Here is a 6872-nt window from a genome sequence, read left to right as displayed (position 1 = left end):
ACTTAGAAACACCTGGGGTCTAGGTCTCCTGGCTTCCAAGTGGGTTGTGGTGGAGCCAGGAGGCTGCTTTGACCCGAGTGAGTTTGTTCATGGTTATGGACTGCCCTGGATTTTTTGTTTTGCTACTGAGGCTTCCTTTGGGGGCTTGGAGCCCACTGCTAAAAATAGCTAACATTTAACATTCTTCCAAGAGATTTCCATTTGTTATCTCATTGAGTCTCTCAACAACCCTATGAAGCATTCTTATTACCCCTCTTTTTACTGATGAGACTGAAGCACAGCCAGGTTAAATGATTTGTCCAAGGTCACACATTAGGAAGCAGGGGAGCTGGCTGATTTTGGCAGTTTTGTTCAGTCTTTGTTATTTAGCCATTAGGTTATACAGGTGTGAGATGAGTGTGTGTACATTGTGGTTGTATGTGTGAATATGTTTGAATGTGTGTTGGGAGGGGTTCCTGGCTAACTCTTTTTTTTTTTTTTTGTGGTACGCCAGCTTCTCACTGTTGTGGCCTCTCCCGTTGTGGAGCACAGGCTCTGGACGTGCAGGCTCAGCGGCCATGGCTCACGGGCCCAGCCGCTTCTTGGCATGTGGGATCTTCCCGGACCGGGGCATGAACCCGTATCCCCAGCATCGGCAGGCGGACTCTCAACCACTGCGCCACCAGGGAAGCCCCCTGGCTAACCCTTGATTGCTCATTCGTGCTCTGCACAGGGGCTGCCTGGGGAACAGGGCAAGCTAGCTAAGTGATTTCTCCCTGGCAGGCCCCTGTGGGAGCTGGAGTGGGGGGTGCCTGTGGTTCACAGGAACCGTGACCTAGAGCAACACACGCAGTGAGGACATGCACAGATAGCATTTGCACGTGACACCTTCTGCACATGGATCTCCAACTGTGGTCTCAGAACCAGCAGCCTCAGCATCACCTGGGAACTTGTCAGAAATGCAAATTCCTGGGCCCCACCCCAGTTCTACTGAATCACTCAGGGTGGGGCCCAGCAATCTGTGTTTTAACAAGCCCTCCAGGTGATTTTGATGCACATTCAAGTGTGAGCATTAGGACAGACGGGAGGGGCCCAAAGCATGCTGGGATGCCTGCTTCCGTGTACATGTATGCATGTGCTCAGGGCACAGCAATTTACAGTCAGCAGAGGACTTTCTCACCCATACATAACTTCCTCTGATCCTCTCAACGATGGAGATCCCACCCACCTCCCAGATCCATAAACTGACATCCAGGGAGGTTAGTTCATACGGCAGCCAGTCCCTGACAGATGACAAGCCTGGTGGTCTTATCCCCGTGCTCAATGCCTACCTTAGATCCTCCCACCCCTACCCCCTGTGTTGGTCTAGGGCTCCCCCTGCCTACAGCAGCCTCTCAGAGGAAAGAGGGAATAGAGAGATGGCCGTTCTTGGCTTCCTGCCCATCTCGCCCCACCCCTTCTCCCTCCAGTCTGCAGCACCTGTAGAACAAGTTCCTTCTTTCCCAGGTGAGTTCACCTGGCAAGGAAGGAGAGAGGTGTCCATGGAAGGAGAAGACGCTCCAGGGACCCAACGGCTGTTTCCTAGGAGATACCTAGAGGTGGATCTGGGGCAGCAGAAGTCCCTGCCTTCCCCCAACTCCTGCATTGTGTGGGGAGACAGATATAAAAGTGACAATGCCTCACAAGTCTCCAAAGCAGACTTTTTTCCATCCATGGTGATAACAGACATTTATTGAACATTTACTATATGCCAGGCACTTTACATGTAAGATGTCAAGATGTCATTGAGGAAGGTGTGGCCCCATTCTGTAGATGGGGAAAATCAGGCCCAGGAAGTTTAAGTAAATTGCTTCTAGGTGGCGAGCCAGGAGGACTGATTCCTGAGCACACTTTCTTAACACTCCCCTGTCTCGTGTGGTCCTTGTAATAGCCCTGGAAATGAGCCTGGATGGGTCATTTCTCCCCATTTCACAGAAAAGGAAGCTGTGGCTCAGAGAGGAGGAGTGGTTGGCTCACAGGGTATGAAGCTCGGAAGTGTACTGTCTGCTTCCTCATTGCAGGCCTGAGACCAGGAGACCTTCGAGGATTTGCTAGCATGTCAGAGACAAACTTGTCAAACAACTTTGCGGTAACAACAGCAAATTAGTTGAAATTATAAATTGGTTGAAAAGAAATATTTCCAGTCACTGGTTTTCCATGTAATAGTAATTTCCAGGCACTACGGGGAAGTTTTTTGTAGTCTTTGAGCATGTTTGCCTGTTTTCTGGAATTTTCCATTTTCATCTTGGGGGAGAATAATTTGGGAATTCATTTTCAATTCATCTTCCTGCTCTGTTTGTTCAGAAGTAGTTCCCTGAACTTTGAAATCTTACCTCTGATTCTAAGTAAATTGCCCCCAAAAGCAAACAAGTTGAAACTGAAATGTTTCCATCTGCTACTTCCGGCTTCCCTAAGTTTGTGCAACTGAGGATGAATATATAACCTTTAAATGCAATATAATCTGCCTTTAAGTTTTTCAAATACGTGTTTTTGCCAGTAATGCCAACTTTTTCTGCAGCCCATATTCTCAACAATTTCAATGTCCACCCCTTTTCAGTGTAAGCAGCTTTTGCTTACTATCTTCTCGACTGTTCTGTGGTAATCGTTTGCTCCCATTGGGAATGCTGTTCGCTGTCAGAATTGAAGTGCTATGTGGTTTCTGGGACAGGGACAGGCTTAGGCTGAGCTTTGTTTGTGTAATGGTGCTTGAAAATATTGGCAAGGAAAATGCCAGTGGACCTAATGTCCACACACATGGCACACCAGGTGGGGTGTGAGGTGAAGGAGGCATCTGAAGCCCTTGGAAGGAATCGGGGCATATGGTTCATTGCAGCCCACATACTGCCAACCTCAGTGTTGGTCTATGTTGTCTGAGCCACTTGGTGCTTCCAACACGGGCCCTCCCTCAAAAACTGGTTTGGGCCCCTCTCCTGGGTGGCAGCAGTATAGATTCTAGGCTCAGAGTAGTTGCTCCAGTGGCCCTGCACACAGTGATCCTTGCAACAAAATGAGATAACATCCCCAATGCAGCTGGCCAGGAAGAATAGGAGTTTAAATGAGCCAGAGATAACACCCCACGACTAAAAACCAAACTCCTCCCCTCAGCATGGACAATACACTAAAAATGCTTTACGTTGTCAAAAAAAATTGTTAAAACGTCTCCCAGTAAGTCAAAATGATCAATACGTGGCAAACCAGTGACTAGGAGTATGAATTTTTCTCTAGTTTATCATTTAGAGCCAGGCTTTTTTTTCATTTCACTTGGAGCCAGACCAGATGTGTTGGAAAAAAGGTCCTCATCTCCTTCTCCCTGGAGTTGCCCAGAGCGCCGCTGGGTCCATGGTTGAATTGAATTCAGCTGGGCCTCATATCGCCTTTGTCCACACACATTCACCACAATATCCATACTGAATCAGAATTCTCTGAATTCTGAATTCTCAGAGTTGCGTGTGGACCAACTGAGGCCAAATCAACCCTATAGCTGTTATGGATTCAAAGTAGATTTCTTCTTCTTTCAGAGGTTTGCCAAAATTTTCCAAAGTTTCCAAAATTCCTACGATGACCATGCATTACTTTTGAAATCCCACGATAAAAAGTATGAAAGTACATACTCTAAATGAAGAACCAAACTTACATATCTGACACTGTGATAGGCACTTTGTGGTTGGGATTGTGGGTCCCTGTCCTGGGCTGTCTGGTCCTACTGGGGGCTTACTCTCCCAGCTAGTAACTGGGCTTCTCCCATCCCTCCCCTTTCCACACTGGCTATATCTGCCAAGAGAGCCAGGGAAGGAGGCAGGGGTCTTGGGTCTCCATCACCAGAAGAGTAAAGTGATTAGTCTAAGGGGACACATAGTAAATTGAGGCTAGGTTGGGATAAGACAGCAAAATCGAAGATGGTGGGAGTAATTATTCAGCACAGGTTTTCTTTTTTTTTCTTTTCTTTTTTTTTTTTTTGCGGTACGCGGGCCTCTCACTGTTGTGGCCTCTCTGTGCTCCGGATGCGCAGGCTCAGCGGCCATGGTTCACGGGCCCAGCCACTTCGCGGCATGTGGGATCTTCCCGGACCGGGGCACAAACCCGTGTCCCCTGCATCTGCAGGCGGACCCTCAACCACTGTGCCACCAGGGAAGCCCCAGCATAGGTTTTCTGACTGCCAACTATGTGCCAGCTGTGGGGAGTGCTCAAGAAGGCAGAATTCTACCCTTTGAGAGGCAGTATGATGTGTGGCTCAACCATTTAGTGGCCATGAAACTTTGAATGTCAACCCTTAAGCTCCTAGAGACTCAGCCTCATCATCTGTGAGATGTGGACATTGATGATCACACCATTACCATAAGTATGTATCTAGGGCTTGCTGAGTGGTAGATAGGTATGTGCACTTGACATATGTGATCTCATTGCATCTCCGTAGCAACCCTGCAAGGCAGGTACTCCTTCCCCCATTTGACATGTGGGAAAACTGAGGCTCAGAGAGATTAAGTGATTGGCCAAGCATCACACAGCAAGCAAACAATGTCAAAATTTGAAGCTAGACAGGCTGACTCTGGAGTCTTTGCTCTTTGTCACTCTGTTTTACTGTCTCCCGTAACTGAGCTGGTGTCATGAGTCAATGGGGCATCTGTACATCAAATGTGCCCCTAGGCCCCAGGGCAGAACAAAGGGGTGGTTATAGCACCCCACTTCATTGCCCTGGCATACCATAGGTGTTCAACATGAGCTGGTCCACTTCCCTTGAAGAGCTCCCAGCCCAAGGTGGGGAGGAGAGGGAAAAGGGCAGAGTTGTGTCCCACCCAGGAAAGTATTTCCACCCCAGAAACTAATCTCTTCTGCTTCCTGCTTCCCTGACCCTCAGGCAGGCCTAGAGCCCCCTTTCTCCCTCCTCCCACTCCGACTCCAGATCAGACCTCTTCTGCCCCCTCCCCGTGGTCTGTCTGGGCCAGTCTGTCTCCCCGACCCCAGCAAAGCATTAAAAATTGAAAGCTCCTTTGAAGAGAAAACAGTTTAATAAAAGCTCCATCCATTTTTCATGAGAAGATCAGGAGAAGGATGGTGAAGAGAGGAGAGTCAGGATGGGAGAGACATGGCGTGGGGGGCAGGGAGGGCAGTGAGGGGCTTAGGGAATCCCTGGTTGGGGCTCAGTAGAGCAGGGGCCAGGAAGTGCAGCCTACCCTTTACCTGCAGTTCTGCTGGCTGCAATGGCCTCTTTTCCACTTCCTCTTAGCAGGATCCACTCTGGGCCTGTTGATACTGGGAAGTATGGCTTCCTCCTTGAGGGAACCTCCTGCCTTCTCTTTGGGGAAGTCCTCTGGGCTGCATTCTCTCAGGAAGGGGAGCGCAAGATGACCTCTGGCCTGGAGGGGTCTTCCTCCACAACTGAGCAGCCTCCCGGGTTGGGCACGAGAAGACCAGTCTCTTGAGCCCTGGCCACATGTTTGGACCCCAGAGGACCGGGCGGGGCAGGGCCAGGCCAGAACAGCAGGCTGGGAACTGGGCAGGGAGCTGAGTTTTGGGAATAAGTCCAACACAGAGGTTGGGGCATGGGGGGCTGGGGGGAGTTAGGTCCAAACACTGGCTCATTTTCTTTGGACCCTAGAACCTTTTCCAACCACAAGAGACACAATTATACCCGCAGGTATACACAATTATACCTGCCCAGCCTCTACATTTTCTTATCTCTTCCACCTCAACAAAGATGGGTCCACCCAGGAAAGAAACTTCACAGACTGGCCCTGGCAGGAGAGGTGTGTACCTAGGTCTACTTGAATGTGTGTCTATCTTTGGTACAAGCCTGTGTGTGTGCATGGTTATCTACACATGCCAGTATGTGTATATAGTGACACAGGCGTGATTGTGCGTAACCAGGGGAGTGTGTGTGCGCAAGGATGTGGGCTGGTGCCCACCGTGTGTGAGGACTTGTTCCTACTGCTCTCTGCTTCTGAGCAGAAATGTGCTCTCCTGGAGTACATGCTGGAGGGCAGATGAGACAGGTAAGGTGAGTGAGGGGGTGATGGGAGGGGTGGAAAAGAGAGTGGGCCCTAGAGAATTGAGCAGGCCTGGGGGTCCGATAGACAGGAAGACCAGATGTGTCAGCCCCAGCGACAAAGCTGTTCCCTGTGTGCCCTGGGAACTGAGAAGGGGGTTGCTTTATTAGCGCCCAAATCAGGAGGGCAGTGGGCTGTGTGCGTTTGTATAGGGGCAAGGGCTTCTGCTTCATCAGCAGGATCAAGGAGGGCTTCAGAAGAAGTTCCTTGAATGATGGTGGAAAAGGAGGCTGACGAATGCACTGATGGTGACTCTTCAGGTTTTTCAATCAAAACCCCAGGTCAGTTTTTGGCAGAGCTTCCTCCCCATGCCTCTCCAGCTCAGGAGGAGTCAGATCCCTGGGTTCTGGCCTCCAGATAGCGGGGTGGGGAGTGACGTCTTGGCTCCAGGAGAAGATTCAGGACCAGTGTGGAGTATCCTGGCTGGGCCTTCCTCTGGGTTTGTTCCAGACATGTATCCACCTAGCCATTCTTCCATCCATCTATCCCACATACATTCAGTGAGCCGTGACTCTCATTTTATCAGGACACCAAACAGGCAGATATGTCCCTGGCCTCCAAGACTACCGAACCTAGTGCATTCTTTTTTTTTTTTTTTTTTTTTTTTTTTTTTGTGGTACGTGGGCCTCTCACTGCTGTGGCCTCTCCCGTTGCAGAGCACAGGCTCCGGATGCGCAGGCTCAGTGGCCATGGCTCATGGGCCCCGCCGCTCCGTGACATGCGGGATCCCCCTGGACTGGGGCACGAACCCGTGTCCCCTGCATCGGCAATCGGGCTGGGAGACACAGAGTCTGACTTCCATTCACCATG

This window comes from Kogia breviceps, chromosome X (genome assembly GCF_026419965.1).
Source record: "Kogia breviceps isolate mKogBre1 chromosome X, mKogBre1 haplotype 1, whole genome shotgun sequence".
Classification (NCBI taxonomy): Eukaryota; Metazoa; Chordata; class Mammalia; order Artiodactyla; family Physeteridae; genus Kogia; species Kogia breviceps.
The sequence above is the reverse complement of the archived record's forward strand: the minus strand, read 5'-3'. Positions refer to the sequence as shown.